Genomic DNA, 17,145 nt, shown 5'->3' on the forward strand with positions numbered 1-17,145 from the left:
ATTTTGTTCAGCGATGAGGCTCATTTCTGGTTGAATGGCTTCGTAAATAAGCAAAATTGCCGCATTTGGAGTGAAGAGCAACCAGAAGCCGTTCAAGAACTGCCCATGCATCCCGAAAAATGCACTGTTTGGTGTGGTTTGTACGCTGGTGGAATCATTGGACCGTATTTTTTCAAAGATGCTGTTGGACGCAACGTTACGGTGAATGGCGATCGCTATCGTTCGATGCTAACAAACTTTTTGTTGCCAAAAATGGAAGAACTGAACTTGGTTGACATGTGGTTTCAACAAGATGGCGCTACATGCCACACAGCTCGCGATTCTATGGCCATTTTGAGGGAAAACTTCGGAGAACAATTCATCTCAAGAAATGGACCGGTAAGTTGGCCACCAAGATCATGCGATTTGACGCCTTTAGACTATTTTTTGTGGGGCTACGTCAAGTCTAAAGTCTACAGAAATAAGCCAGCAACTATTCCAGCTTTGGAAGACAACATTTCCGAAGAAATTCGGGCTATTCCGGCCGAAATGCTCGAAAAAGTTGCCCAAAATTGGACTTTCCGAATGGACCACCTAAGACGCAGCCGCGGTCAACATTTAAATGAAATTATCTTCAAAAAGTAAATGTCATGGACCAATCTAACGTTTCAAAAAAAAGTTATCAAGCTCTTAAAAAATCACCCGTTATAAATGTTTCAAGAAATCCTTTAGCTAGCTCCTAACCTCGTGTTTTTTTTCATAATTGACTGCTCTAGAAAATGCATACATATTTTCTACCATAAACCTTGCCCTAAAAAACATTTTTGTACTCAGAAATTTACCGTTCTCAATAAAAAGTAGTCATATAGTGGCCCATGAGGGGATCGAACCCGCGACCTTCGCGTTATTAGCACGACGCTCTAACCAACTGAGCTAATGGGCCAGTTGGATAGATGGCAGATTATTAGCGAACACTTCTTTGTCACAATTTGTATGTACTGAAGTCCTAAACATAAACATTATTTTTCAAAATTTTCTAACAAAATAAGTGCAATAGAAAAATGTATAAAAATAGATCAAAAATATTTAAAAGAGCCCCGTTTTGTGCTCTTGTGAATAATAAAAGAGAATTTTGTATTTGCATCAAAAATATCCAAAATTTAGAAAATTACTCACATTAAAAAGTTTAGTTTATCAACATTTTTTATTTAATTTTACAACCCCTTTATGAAATCTATTCAACTTCAAAAAAATTTATTCTGCGCCCAACGTGGGGCTCGAACCCACGACCCTGAGATTAAGAGTCTCATGCTCTACCGACTGAGCTAGCCGGGCTAATGGTCGAACAGTAGCAGAACTGAGAGACAACAAGTAACAATTTTGAGAAAGGCCAAATATATTTCTGGACTCCTTATCACTGAAGCGTTTAGTTATTTGATTTAGTGAGTATGTATGTGCATATGTATGTATGTATGTATGTAACTATATTGCTAATTGATTTTTATAGATTTATTGATCTACTTGTTAGTAAGTCATTTACCTGAATGTTTACAATAAAAAAAAACTACTACAAGTCTCACACTCAGTAGAATAGGTTCAACGAGATTTTCAACTTTCACTGTTTCGTGCATCTATTCTACATGCCTACATTTCGTCACCTGAAATGCAAAAAGACGTAACAAACATCGTCACTGAAATAGAAAAAGTCGTGACTAATAATTTTTTATTTTGTTTCCATAAACCGATGTGAGGAGTTGTAATTGGATGAAATTCATCATTGCAATTCAAAAGTGAATTTTGAATTTTTTATAAGTTACGACTTTTTGCACTTCATGTGACGATTTGTAAGTATCGCCCGCAAGTTGTTTTCGTAAATGCAGTTTTAAAGACAGTTTAACTCAGACACAAATAAATTTTCAACACCATTGGCTTTTTACTGACCTTTCTTTTAAGAATTAGAAACAAATTTTAATTTCGCTTTTCACGAAAATAGGTTAAGTGCAAAAATCTGGTAAGTTTTGAAATCAAATTTTACATTTTTCGACTAAATACACTCACATACACTTGAATGGGTACAATACTTTTCGCTATTTTTTTCTGGATCAGTTTTCTTTTGTTTAATTTCCATTATTATTCAATTAAAATATAGTTTATTCATTATATTAATATTCATATTATTAAAATCATATAAATGCATGCTTCAAACTTAGTAGAGCACTAAAAGAAAATCGACAAATTACACAGGCCAACAGAAATGGGAAAAATTTTCGTCTGGGAAATGTTAAAGCTGTTGACAGACTTTTATGTGCTGATTACTAATCCGTAAGTAGTAAAGTTTCCATCAGATTTTGAGAAAAACGAGGTGAAAATGTCAAAACGTTGCTTTTTTCGCAATACGTTGGAAGCTCTGCCAAAGAGAAAAAAGGTGATAGGACCTTTCACTTGGGCTTAAATATACGTCCAAGTTCTCAGCCTGGAAAGGCTGCAATGAGCTGAAACTGAAAAAATAGGGTCAGCGCAGAACCTGGTTTAAAACCCTACTTCCCACCTGGCAAGTTTTGTGCCATCCCCTATATGTACTTATGTAGCCAAATATTTATATTTAATATGACGCTCAGAGTAACCTAGTGACCGATTTATAATCTGACAGAAAATCTTGAGATTTAGACGCCATATTTTGTCTACATATTATAAAAAAAATGTAAAATCCAAAAGTCAACATTCAGACATTTAGAGTTTCGTAACTAGGATTATGGATAATTTTTCCTTATGCAAACCTTCAATCATGCCCACTTGCCGCCTAGCATTTGACTTTACGGAATAAACGTACCTGCAAAGAGAGAAAGAGAAATAGTTGGTTAGTGGAATATAAGATAAGTATGTTTGGTAAATTATATAATTTAAGCTACTTCTTAATATATCGATATAATTAAAAATATAGTAAGTAGATACAAATATTTTTTTTAATTATGGTTCACACTAGCTTTAAAGCTAGAGCTCCATTCGAATATTTTGCGTTTTAGAATTATTACAGAACTACATACAAGCATGGATGCATAGGCGCTAAAGGCAGCAAGGGCTTAGCCATGAGAATAGTATATGAAGTTGGCTTTGTATTTTGAGCTGGTAAACGAAAAATTAAAGCTGGTGATTCATGACTCGATTTTTCATAATACCTTTTAATTTGTTTTAAATCTACACGATCTACGAAAAACGCCGAGCTAATGGTTGGGCGTTAAAAGAGCTTAGGTACTCGTTTCTCAAAACGTCGCTCCTCATACCTAATTCTTGCAAAAACAGGACAGACGAAAAAAAATAGTCCACCGTCTTCAAGCTAGGAAAACTAAATCGGGTTTATACCACAGGAATTGAACAGGCAACCATTGCACGAGTTGTTTGTAGTCCCATTTGCTCAATGAAAGTCAATAACCCTTTGAGATTGAGGGAAACCATTGCCATTGCTGAGCGAAATATTAACCCAGTTTTCTAACGGTGACTTCGATGGCCGAAAGTGGACGTGATATAAATGGTTGCGGACCGAGGAAGGCCTAGTCTGAGCCTTCTATATCCAAATGGTCGGATGTATCATTACCAGGTAGTCCCAAGTGACTCGGCATACAGAGTAAAACAATACCGTTATGTTCTCCAAAATAATTCAGTGGAGATTTGCATTGCCGAAATATGTACATAGTTTGGATTTAGTTAGAGGGCTGGCAAATTCCTTGAGTGTTGCTTGGCTGTCAATGCCTACCACCTATTTTCTACAACGTAGTCCATGGCCTTTTGATTGGAATTAATTCGGCATATTCCCAAAGAGAGAAGTGAAGATTGCTCCCGCTACTTTCAATGTAAACTCAAGATTCCGATCCCAAGTTTGGGGTTAAGCCAGCACTCATCCCCAGGAAACTCCACATTGTAGTGTGCCTTTAGTAAAGGCAACGGTGGCGTAGTGTGCTATGCATTTCGAGCAGCCCCAGGTGCTGTAGGGAAAGTTGGTATTTAGCTTACTTTAAGACAAACAAAAGGCGTTAGTTTAAGTGCTCAATAAGCATATTCTAGCCTGATTTCGCCATCTATTTTTTTTTCAATTGGTTTCTTAAGTCAGATATTTATCTAAATGACTTGGCGATTAGAACCTCAAATGAGCGTTATTTTAAACATACGAACATATGTGTATCCAACCAAACATCAGAATACTTTAGAGGCGTATTGGAACTTTCACAAGTGAATGCGGATCCTTTGAAACTGGTACCATCACGTGAGTTTGCAACGACGTCAAATTTCTATGAGACATCATTCTTCGTATTAGCAATAGGCAGAGTCAGCCCTCTGTGCCTTGGACAAACACTTGACTTGTTTGCTGCACCCTAATTAGCTTCATTATGGCCCAAAATCTGACATTCGAAAAAAAGTTCAAACTGAAACCACAAATCAAACACGCAAACATCTAAGCAATCACAGCCTTCAAAACGTTAGCGACCACAAAAAAGTCTATAACCACAATTACATAAATAACGGTTTGTGTAAAAATGTAAAAATGTTAAATTGTGTATTGCATGGAAAAGTGTGTGTACTGGTCTAGCAATTTCTCTTTGTCAAAGGTAAAAAGGAAACCAGCCAGTTCAAGGCAAGCAAGTGGCAAACAGGTACCAACAAAAGCAGCAATAAGAAGTCTAATGTTTTCTTCAAAACGAAACCGCAAAAGTGGAAATAAATTGGAATTAAAACAAATGAAAGTGTGTGGCTTAAATAGTACTTACTTATTTTTATTTCAAATTTAAAGGTCGACGACGTAATGTCTGGCCCAGAAACACCGCACAAAAATAAATCCAAAAATAAATAAGTAAATAACTAACGCACAGCCAAGCTCAAAATTACAGTTACAGCAGTAGATACAAATAAAGCGATTTTTTTTTCCAGACAAAAGCCGGTCAAATCTGACATATCTATAGACTTATCCCACAGCTCGGCTTCGTTGGCAATTGCGAGACGAATGGAAGGATGGAACCTAATCAAAGCGCAAGACAGCGACAAAGGTCATGCATGCAGCAAAACCACAAAACAGCTGCAAGCGATTCGTGAGGAGAGAAAACGGGACAAGGAAAAGGGGGAGGTACCAATGGGCCGCAGTCCGACGCACGCAGGGCGAGTGCGATGAGCACCAACGTCAGCAGAGGTCGTAAAATAGGCGGCTTCGGGGGCAATACAAAAACAAAAAACACAAAAACACGAAACAAATACAAATATGTACATAAAAATCGAGCAAAATAATGTAGCAGACATATAGGCGCAGAAGCACGTGCGGCGCATTTTGCACCCAAACAAAGAAAAATCAATACACACGACGAAGTATAGCGAAAAGGATGATGGCCGAAGAAGAAGGAGACGAGAAGGAGTCTACTAAAAGCGAAGTAGCATACAAGAAAGGATAACTAAAAGTAAGAAGTAAGAAGAGAAGCAAGTAAGGATAAAGTAAATGGGTGGAAACAAACAGAAAATCGAATGTTAACAAGAAGCAGAAGCACAACAACGGTAAATTTGAGAAAATTTTGACATGCTGTTGAGCTTTGTAACGACAGCTCTGTGAGATGTGTATTGACAGCTGCACTGATGGGCTGTCAGACGATTGTGTAGGTGAACGGACAAGTAATGAATGAAATACTTATGTACTTGTGTATGTGTTTGGAACTGTTGGTGGCTGGTTGACTGGGTGAATGGTGGGAAATTTTTGTAGAGCGGTGGAAGTTTAAGTAAAGGATTGTGTACTGCGAGAATGTGAAATTTAAATTAAATAATAATATATTATACCCGAAAACACTGGGTCGCTATTAGGCCTCGTTAGATCAGATATCATAAAGTTCAAATCCCCAACAAGCCTTTCATGTTTTCAGCGCTCTATTCCGGTCTAATTTTCATGTCGTTGTGAGCGCCGAGGTCCCATACACCAGAAAAGCTTGGTATTTGTCGAATGCTCGTCGTTCTCAGAAAATGTGACTGTCTTATAAGGCCGTATAATGTTCAGGACACAAAACAACTGAAGGCATCTGATCATTCTCAGTTTCGTGGATATGCTCTATCGCAACAGAGAATTATTAAACGCATGATTTCCCGTAAAGGCGATGTAATTTGGCTACCGAGATTTTCTGTTTTGGCACCATTTGACTTTTTATGAAGCTACTCGAAGGGACGTATTTCTGCGAATAAACCTCAAACTCTGGCAATCTACAATTGTCAAGTTTTGGCCAAAATATCGCCCCATAAATGTCATATATCTAGAAGATCAATGCCTGAAAGCTTGAAACTCTCCTAAGTTGCACAAAACTGTACACTTTTGTTCGGTAATGAGCAAGTTTGAACTTCTCTGATAGTCAGGCAGCCCTGAAAGCCTTACATGGTGCGAAGATAAATTAAATATTCTTGCACCTCGAATTTTCTTGTGGATCTTTTATGTTTTAAGTGTCTAGGTTATAAAACCATAAATTCGTTAAATTCAAGTATAAATATTTTTTCATTCAATAAATTGGAATCAGTTGAGATTATTATTTAAGATTTATTATTAAGAATCAAGCTAATTCATTGGGAATTGATATTATTGTAATATTACATATATATATGTAAATATGAATAAATATATGTGTCGAATGGACCATACTTAGCGGACAACAATAGTAAAAAACACTATAGCAGAAAAAACTACTGTAGAAAACAGCAAAGTAACTCTTACAGAAAGAAAATATTGGGGTATATTCATAGTCGAAATAAAGTCGAGTCTTAAGATAGATGCAGAATTTTTGACAGACAGTCCATTTGAAATTATATCAAAACATGCAAAAACCTTTTTGGAGTGGACAATGCAAAGGTCCATTGAATTTATGTAAGAGAGCTAAGATCTACTTCGAACGTATCCGAGAACTATCAAAATGAAAAGGTTCAAAAATATTGCAAACGATTATTTTAATTACATAAATACTCCGCTAGTTGTAAAAAATTAAGGGAAAACAATTTTAGACGTCATACCATTTGGACTTTTACCATTTATCACGGAAAAGTTAAAATCGAAAGTCACTACACTAAGTACACTAACATTATCAACTCGTCTGGGTAACTCATTCGCCATGTACATATGTACAATTTTTCCAACTATTCCGTAATAATCCTGAAACGGCTCTAGGATAGGTGTTATCTCCGAAAATATTCGGATTAGGTAGCCACTTATTCGAAATTTGTGAAAAACTAAATAAAACTTCAAAATGTGGACATCAAATGGAAAGTATTTTGAAAATCTCCAATTCAGAAATTTCTTTGAATAAGGTTGCCACCTATCTTCCATCTGGTATTCATTTGATTTTTTGTTTAGAAAATTAAGATACAATAACCACGAAAAGAAAGGTCTTTAACAGTGCTTTGCCTATTTAGCAAGTGATATTAGATATTAGTGTAGATAAGGTTGCCATTTATTTTCGATTCTACAAAATTTAACTAAAATAACTTAATATGGATATCAAATGAAACGTATTTTCGAGAACTTTAATTCAGAAATATCTGCGTTGGGATTTGCCTGGTTTTTACAATACCAATTTGTATCTTACCAATTCCAACGACAATTTTTTTTTTAAGTATGGATATATGTATATCTACACAGTATGTGCGGGCCTGTTCGAGGCACGTAATAAAAGCGGCATTACTGCTGTACTGATGAAAAATTGCAACACTGACAACACTTTGCTAGAAATTCACAGCGAACGTGATACTCTAATAATTCGTGCAACACTGCTGTTGTGACTGCAACTCGAACAAGCTCTGCATTTACACTGAAAATATTTAATCTTCAATTTGGCTTCCTTATTAGGGTAGACACCTAATTTTTAATGTTAGATACTTTTTAATTTAATCGATTCAAAAATTAATTTTTTTCATTTGTATCAAAAATATTCTTTTTGTAGAACTCTGAGGCATAGAGTCGTCTAAAATATTGACGTTATTTTTTTTATTAACCTTTTGGTTTCAAAGTTTTTTTTTTCATTTTGTTTCACTGAAAACTGAGGTATTTCTTAAGCTTAAATACTAACACATTGATAATATGTATATTAATTAATTTGTATAGGGGTATTGGATAGGCGTAATGTTAAATAAAAAATTCAATCAACAAGAATACATAAACAAACACATTTTCGGTCAACCTGGCGCTTTTTTTAATTCTATAGAATTTTTTTTTTCATTTGGTACCCATAGTGCTTTTCTAAATTGCACCAATTTTGTAAATATTTTTTTGAGTCAATCACATTTTTAGAATTATTAAGTCCTTTTAAAAAAATATTCTAATCAAAAGCAGTGTTGCTATATTGATTGTTTCGTTTGTATTGAATTTTTTTAGTTTTTGACGCACGGTGTAATAATTCAGTGATAATTGAGTTGTTATAAAACATTCACAGACTATAAACAAAGTAAATTAGAAGTTCTCTGTCAAACACTCATTCATATTCTAATAACAGAAGATCGAGTAATTGACCCATTTAAATCTCATATCTTCATTATTTTTCTTTATTGTTCAAAATAAATTTAAAATTACAGACTCATCATAACCAGTTAAATTTTTAAATAAAAAGATGATATTTAAGTGGCCCATGAGGGGATCGAACCCGCGACCTTCGCGTTATTAGCACGACGCTCTAACCAACTGAGCTAATAGGCTAGTTGGAAGTGCGAACAAAAAAAGACGCTCATCATGATACATACGTTAAACACGGTACGATTTTGAAAAAAATATCTTCAAATATAATGGAAATAACAAAAAATGATTTTAAACAATTTCTGGTGAAAAAACTATGTTTTTGAATGCATGTTTTATTTTAAATTAATAAAAAAAAACTTATAAATAAAAATAATAAACAAGTAAGAAAGTCTAAGTTCGGGCGGAGCCGAACATTAAATACCCGGCGCAAGTATTAAATATATGTTTTTTCACCTTTCCGAAACCGTCCGCTAGATGGTAAGCCGGGGTGTATCAATTTTGAGTAAATTAGCATCCTTCAATTTCGAAATATTGAAGTTTCAAGCATTTCTGAAATTTACCGTTATATGAAAAGCGGCCGTAATTTTAGTCCGATTTCAATAATTTTCAACGTTTTGCTTTTATGTGGCAAGGACAATAAAAATACCGAGTTGGGTACAAATTGGTAGAACGGTTACCGATATACATACATATATGTGATCATAAGTGGGAGGTGCCACGCCCATTTTCCAAAATTTTACCATTATCGTATTTCTTGGTAAAGAATTGTTGCAAGAATCAATTTTGAATAAATTAGCTTTAATATTTACTGATTTATCGAAGATTTTGTATCTCTCTAAATTACCGTTATATGGGATGTGGGCGTGGTTATTGTCCGATTTTTTAAATTTTCGGCCGTTTAGTATGCTGTACCTAGGGATGCAAACGATGCATCGATGTTTCTGAAACATCGATAACATCGGCCAAAAAATCGATGTTTACCATCGATATTTGAAAATTACTCAACATCGTAAAATTGGCGATATGGGTGTTTCCATGGTTATGCACGCGACATTTGTACACGTTTATTTGCGTTTGAATGTTGTAAAAATAGAAATATAATGGAAAGAAGTCACATCTTTTAGGATCGCTTCATTGCATGTGATGAGTTTTTTCCAAAAAGTATAAATATTGGAAGATTGAGCACTGGGTACCCAAGTTACAGTCAATCAAATTTGACTTACGCACGTGACAAAAATGGAAGTTGCTTTTAGAACCGGGAGAAAAAATGCGAAAGTAAGCGAATTGTAGGAGATTTTTGTTCCGGTAAATTTTTTTTTATAAAGGTTAATAATGGAGCTTCATAATAATGTTTGCTTCGAAAACAGCTGATCAAGGGTTGGCTTAAAAAAAAAAAAATATTGATTACTCACGTGACATTACGTACGTGACACTTTTTTCCTTCATACATATTTTAATAATTTTGCATATATTTTCAAAAGTTTTTGACAAAAAAATTAAACTTTTATTCAAAAATGGAAAATACAAAATAAAAATTAAGGTACTGCAAAATTAATCCAATTTAATTGTTTCTTTAAGTGAGTATGCTGTTCGAGCAACATTTATATTTTCGTTATCTTGGTAGGAAAAGCAATGCATTTTTTGTATTCCTGGAATGGAGCGGACAATTTCCCATTTTTCATTTAATGGTGTAGAAAATTCTTCAATCTCTTTTGATGAGATATATAACAGACGAACTCCTTCGATGATTTTGCCAGCGCATTCATAAAATGCAAAGGCATCCGGTAAAATAATATTATTTGTCTTAACCGCTTGCCAAACTTTTCGCTTCACCACCGCGCCTACTCCATCGACTGCTCCTTTGCCATGCGAAGTGGCAAAGAAGTTCCACTCTAAATGCTTTAAGCCAAATTCGCTCACAAACGAAGGAATGCTGGTGAGAATATATTTGTTTTTGAATTGACTGGTGCTGCCATCAGAGAATATGAAAACCGTGGAAATTCCTTCGAATTGACTTTGAATTTTGTGCACAATTTTTGTAAGGAAACAATAGACGTCAAATTTGTTGTGGGTAAGTTTGTCACTAATAGCAGCAATACATTCAGTTTGACCTCGAAGCCATGCAACGCAAGTGAAAATAGTAACTTGTTGGTAGCTGAAGTGAGCTTCTTGGACCTCATTCTGATTGATCAACCGATAGTTTTCTGCAAAATCGATTTGCAAAATTAATTCATCATCACGTAAATTGTTCTAAATTGTTTCCTAGTGTTTGTTTACACTTGTAACCACTTTTGAATTGGGTATTTGATATTTTCTTGGTTGCTCTACACTTTTGTTGTCGAACACAATCTCTATTCCTTTTTTCTTTCAATATACTTGAATTATTTTTGGCCTCACATGCCTTTCTCTTGCGATATTCACGCATTCTTTCAGCTTGTTTTTTTTTTTATGTTCTTTAAGCTTATTTTCATCTTGCTTAAGCCTCCCCCTCCACCGATTTTGGTTTTTGGCATTATTTGACATCTAATATTTATTGTAAAAGTAAAATAATACTTATCAAATGGACTTTAATAAAGAGTATTACATTTTTCGTACTTACCATTACGCACGTGACAAAGTTCAAAAGTAAAAAAAAAATTTAATTTTTTTCCGATGGTTATTTATATTAATATATTATTTTAGTAAACAATAAACTTGATTAACAAACAAAAGAACAAGACACTTTAACTGATAATGCGCTAATAATGGCACTATGTAGCTTTTTTGCATTACGCACGTGACATACGAATGTTGCCGAAATAGAAATGAAAAAATACCGTTATTGATGCACAGTTAGATCTCTTCTCTCATTTTTATATTCATTTGTAGTTGTATCAACTACTTATATACCAAACTGCGATATTGCATATATATTTATTTCGTCAGCAGCAATTAAAAGTAATACATTCTACAGCTTTTAAAGTGAATAAAAAAGTTATAAGTTTTGCCTAAAATTTTTTGGAATTTAAAATTATAAAGAGCTGAAAATTTTTTTACATAGTAAAATATCAACATTTTTCTTCTGTTTTCTGTGCCTATAAAAATTCTGCGAGCGTTTTGATTTTTTAAGTCACGGTGGACCACTTCATGGAAACACCCATATATCGATGTCAATTTTAACGATGTTTTAAACATCGACTTTAGTTTCGGTTCAAAATTGCCATTGCGTTCACATCTTTATGTTATATTCTTTGGGCTCTGTCACACGGTCACTATTTATTGACGTGATCCAAGTATCGCGATATTTATTGACGGTGTAGTATGCAGTATTGATGGATCGTGATCCATATCGCAAAATTTCTAAAAATTTTGAAATTTGGATCGCGGATCGCAAAACCGTCAATAAATATTGAACGTGTAGCACTTTCAAAACGCGATCCATACATTTCTTTAGTACATCTTTTACTCTCATAATGTAAACATCGGCTCTGCCTTCACTCTCGGGGCTTAAAATCTTTCAAAACAAATTGAACAAATCTTAAAATAATTGTCATAAATAATAAATGCATTATCTGTAAATTATACGTACAAAATAAAAATATTTTCTTGCGTCATAATAAGCGTTCAGCAAAAAAAAAATATGGAAATACTGACGCGCTAAATATTGAACATGTAGCATTCGTGCGCGATCCATCAATCCATCAATATGGATCGCGATCCAAATATCGTGATAATTACTGACCGTGGGACAGAGCCCTTTGGGTAAGCGTAATACGGGTGATGGCAGCCCTGCACTTAATAAAAGCAATTGGCAACGTTGAACATAGGCGATTTCCATGACGTAGTTACAGTATTTCAACACGACTTAAGGTGAGTGTAAGTATTATCTGCTCGTAAACAGCAAATCTATTATGACATTGGAAGGAAATCTGATTAAATTCAAGAAACCACCCATTGAAATGTTAACAGTGTAGCAGTTTAGATGGACACTAGGTTTTTCTTACAATTTTAACAAGCATTAAGTCAGTTCCAGGTATTTCAGGATTTGCAGGTTTTACAGGTAAAGCGGTTTTCGCCATTAATAAACCTTATGGAAGGTGGCGTACGTTAACAGCTTCCTGTAAAAACCTGCAAATCTTGAAGTACCTGTAACATACTTATTAAAAAAGAGAAACATCGGAAAATAGCGATGTATCGATAGTTTTGGGGCGATTTTTTTCGGCATCGATGTTAGTGTTTACGATACATCGAAATATCGATGTATCGATGTTGGCTCTGAAAATTTGCATCCCTAGCTGTACCAAGGCCAACAACTGTGCCAAGTTTGGAAGAAATTGGTACCAGCGGTTACCTGTAAACATAAGTGGGCGTGGCTACGCCCATTTTCCAAAAACTTACTATATTCTTATTTTTCGTATAAAAATTGTTGTAAATATCAATTTTGAGTGAATAATCTTCAGTAGTTACTAAAATATCGCAGTTTTCGTATTTCTGGAAATTACCGTTATATGGGAAGTGGGCGTGGTTACAGTCCGATTTAGCCCATTTTCAATACCAACCTACCTTGGATTAACAGAAACCTACATACCAAATTTCGTTGAGATATCTCAATTTTTGCTCGAGTTATCGTGTACACGGACGGACGGACAGACGGACAGACGGACGGACAGACAGACATGGCTTAATCGATTTCTCTATTCATTCTGAGCATTTATGTATACATTTGTCTATATCTATCTCGATCCGTTATGTGAACAAAATTAATATACCCTTGTGCACAAGTGCGCTCCGGTATAAAAATAAAAGAGCATAAATAAAATAGCATGCTCATGGCCCATGAGGGGATCGAACCCGCGACCTTCGCGTTATTAGCACGACGCTCTAACCAACTGAGCTAATGGGCCAGTTGGTAGCCATAGCGACATCGACTACTATGTCAATATTTTCACAATGAAACTTTAGTAGGTCGCAGGTGTTTGACCTAGTTTATTGCAAGACCAGGCAAATATTTTTTTTTTTTTTGATATTTCAAATTTAAATTACAAATAATAAAATATTTGTCAACAATGAAGACGTAGAGTCTGCGAGTAATAGTTGTTTTTAGGAGCTTGACGGTTCGTACTGCGAAAAAGTTATCGAAGTAATTTAACAGCGTTGGGAAAATTGTATCGAGCTAAAGCTATGTTAAAAAAAAAAAAAATCGAAATTTTTGTGTTGGATTCATTGCCAAGAAGGGTACTTTTGCGACCATCACCGCATGTGGACAAGAAAAACGATTCAGGGATAAGAGATTGGGGAGTTGACAATTTAGAGCCAACAGGGTTTATAGTACACATCTTTCCTCATTTACGCTTCGTGAAGAATTTCGCCCAATTTTGGCTGCAACGCAATTCACAAATCCAGAAAATTCTTAAAAATTGTGTTCAATATTTTACTGGTGCTTATCAAAACAAGAACTTCAAGAAAAAAAACGCCGAGAAAAATTGCTAAACGCAAACTTAAAAAAGTGGCAGAAAAAACCTAAATACACAAATGGAATCACACAGAGCTGAAAGCAGTGCAAAAATTAAAAAATAAACGCTGGCGGAAGGTAAATAAATAAATGCAGAATAAAAATAAAACACACACAAAAAACGCACTGGCGAAAAACAATAAGTCTACAAAAACACAAAATAAAATTTACGTAAAAAAGCACCAAAAAACTTTATCGCACACAAATACAGCGCAAATTGAGTGCAATCGCTTGGAGGAGGGTGGTGCCGTCTGCATGCTTAGTGTATGTACATACATATGTATGCAAGTATGCAAGTATGCGTGAATCGAGGCCAGGGCGCAGTGGTCGGAGGCAGTCTGTGTCTGTGCGCAATGACCTTGAATGCGGTTGCTGCTTCATTTTTCGGCTGCGACAGCAGCGATGACGGCGACAGGCAACCTACCGCCCACCCTCCCACAATTCACGTTAGGCACCGACGAGCCGACCCAGCGCCACTCACATCGACACACACTTACACCAAAAGCTCAGCCGAGTAGCTACCGAAACGCAGTCGTAGCCGTTACTGCTGTCGGGCGCACCGACCTTTTGCCGCTGCACAAAAAATAAAACGCACAAAAAACGTAAATGAAATTGACGCTGACGATGGAAGTCGACTTGTAAAGGGGGAGCAGCAGTAATTGCAATGAAAAAATTTTGGCCCAGGCAGCCAATGAGATATTCGCAATCACGACTGATACCGAGACGCTCGACTCACCTCACTGAACCGGGACTAGCCTCATGCTGCTGCTCCTCCTCCTCCTCCTCCTCCTCCAGCAACTCAACTCAAACGGCTGTACTCATTTTTGGCTCTGCTGGCGTGTATCGAGTAAAATATCGTAAACTGGATAAGAGGGAGCATTGCGGAGGAACACAAGTGAATTGCTCAGACTACGTTTAGACCGCAACGGACTGCAGGCAGGGCAGCTGTGCATAGCGACGAGTATGGGTGGGGGAAGTTGAGCATGAAACCCATTTAACTGCGACCAGACGTGCAAATAGCCGAAAAGAGAACATTTTGCCGAAAAACTTAAGACTAAATAAAAAATGGAAATGTATGCAAAGCTTCGCTGAGTAATTCTTGTGTGTGTGTGTGTCCCATGCATGAATTTGATGTGTTCATTTAGGTGGATGGAGAAAAAAAAAATGTGGCAAGGCAGCCAAAAATTGAGTCAACAAAATATGATTAAAAAAAAATATATATTCGGCAAAACAACAAGGAAAACTGCGGGTTCCAATTGGCAGAACGATTGATGAGTCGGCCAGACTGTGAATAAAGCTGTTTCGGGATAACAAAAAATAATTTTTAATTGTAGCATACGTACATTTACAACATTTAGCTAACACCAACTTCGTCTAAATGAAAATGAAAACTTTTTTTGGGACCCAGCCTAATGTATGTACCTATTCCTCTGTTTGATCAGAAGAGAAAGAAGCCTAAAATTATATATTTTTGCACTAGGGTAGCCATTCATACTTTGAGTAGCAAAACAATGGAATTTATAGTTAGAAGCTTGAGAGATGGGCGCGGTGCTTTTCAGTTCCCTGGTTCTCGTTGAGCGCTGGGTTTGGAGCTCGCTAACTAAAACCTCGGTTTCAATGCATGCGCCCCAAACGAGTCGAACCATACACAATATTTTTGGTGACAACCACGGGTATGCGCCTGGAATCTCCGAATCTTTAAAAGAGAAGATACCTCTGGTCGGCTGGTTGATATCCTCAAGAGGACTCACCGTCATCTAATAAATGCAATAGCCAGGCAAATGCAAGAAACACATTGGGTCTTGCGACGTCCTCAACAGCTGCCATGCAAAGTAGTAAAAATTCGGTATTGGATTTGTGCCGAGAAAGATAATTCGTCGTCTAGTTCTTTCGTTTACACCAGCGGACAAGCATATCGGCCCAATTCGCATCAAAGCAAAATTCCACAACGGCTCATTCATTGCAATTACGACCCGACGAAAGAGAATCACATCCGATAACAGACTTAGGTTACATGGCTGTCCACAAACAGGAAAAGCGCAAAACAACTTTCCAGTGTTCAAAACGTACGTAGGATTCTAGAATCAAACATTGACTCTGAAGATTATTTATTTGCAGAAAAGATATGAACTCGCAGCGAAAAATTTACGCCGAGCAAAGATTACTCTCAGAGATCGCTCTTCAACAAACCAGTATAATCAAAAAGTGGGATCGCATTTCCGCTCATAACTTACCGGCCGCCGAAGACTTGTAATCAGACCTCAGCGTGCCCAAAAGGGCAACTGGTATGATGAGCCAACAGGGACACGATCGGGCGGAACGCGAGGGTGCGAAGAGACCTCTAGAGAGGTTAGGGGTTAGACGACTTTACAAAAGCTTCAAGCTCGGGGCAAATTCTTTTCAAAACAAAAACTTTGACCTAGTGACCAATATCTAGAACGAGGTCCGAGGAAAACGACATGGGTGGCCGACCGACCAACAACGTCACCTTCGACAGCGCGGAGAAGAGCTGTCTAAATATGGTAGGGTGTTATGAAAGTTATCTTGAACTTATGTTCCGTGAAACCATGACATAAATCCCATAGAAGACATACCGAAAAATTACTATAATCGATCAGTTGTTGGTCCATGGCAGTAAATTGAGATATTACTTCCACAGATTCACGGAAGATGTGTCAGATGTGTTCCATTATAATTTTGTATTAAATATGCTATTGAGAGTTACTATAACTTCCTACAGGGATATAACTTCAATGGGCACGTCGAAATTATTTTAGAGCTAGAATCACTCACTGGAAATAAATCATTTCCACAGGTCTATAGAAGTTATATTCCTGGAAGTCGTGATTTATAAGTCTATGTAAAGTAAGATAGAGCAACACCATTAGCTTCATCAAAATTGTCCCATAGCAAACGAGATATCAAGCCGCATCATTTGTTTTGCCTTTATCGAGTTGGATATGAAATAAAGCGAATGGTTTTGGAGGTGAACAAGGACAATGTTAAATGCGATATAGACATAGTTCGGAGAATTAAAATCTAGCAGCTCTAATGGCCTGGTTATGTTGTACCAATGGATACAAACTTTTCACGTGGAGAAGAACTTGGCTTCACTTTGCATTTCCAATAGGCTTCTGCTGATGCTGCACAGTGGTCAATAAAT

General features: G+C 36.3%; 4 non-coding genes across 4 annotated transcripts; all 4 read right to left on the minus strand.

Annotated features, from left to right (window-relative positions):
* Positions 1-848: 848 nt before the first annotated feature.
* Trnai-aau lies at positions 849-922 on the minus strand. The gene has a single exon. It is a non-coding gene; the product is annotated as a tRNA-Ile (tRNA).
* A 319-nt stretch (positions 923-1,241) lies between these two features.
* Positions 1,242-1,314, minus strand: Trnak-cuu. Its single transcript has one exon. It is a non-coding gene; the product is annotated as a tRNA-Lys (tRNA).
* A 7,283-nt stretch (positions 1,315-8,597) lies between these two features.
* Positions 8,598-8,671, minus strand: Trnai-aau. Its single transcript has one exon. It is a non-coding gene; the product is annotated as a tRNA-Ile (tRNA).
* A 4,629-nt stretch (positions 8,672-13,300) lies between these two features.
* On the minus strand, positions 13,301-13,374 carry Trnai-aau. Its single transcript has one exon. It is a non-coding gene; the product is annotated as a tRNA-Ile (tRNA).
* Positions 13,375-17,145: the final 3,771 nt, after the last annotated feature.

The sequence above is a fragment of the Rhagoletis pomonella genome, unplaced genomic scaffold (assembly GCF_013731165.1).
Source record: "Rhagoletis pomonella isolate Grant_MI unplaced genomic scaffold, Rhpom_1.0 Rhpom_scaffold_00008, whole genome shotgun sequence".
In the NCBI taxonomy this organism is placed as follows: domain Eukaryota; kingdom Metazoa; phylum Arthropoda; class Insecta; order Diptera; family Tephritidae; genus Rhagoletis; species Rhagoletis pomonella.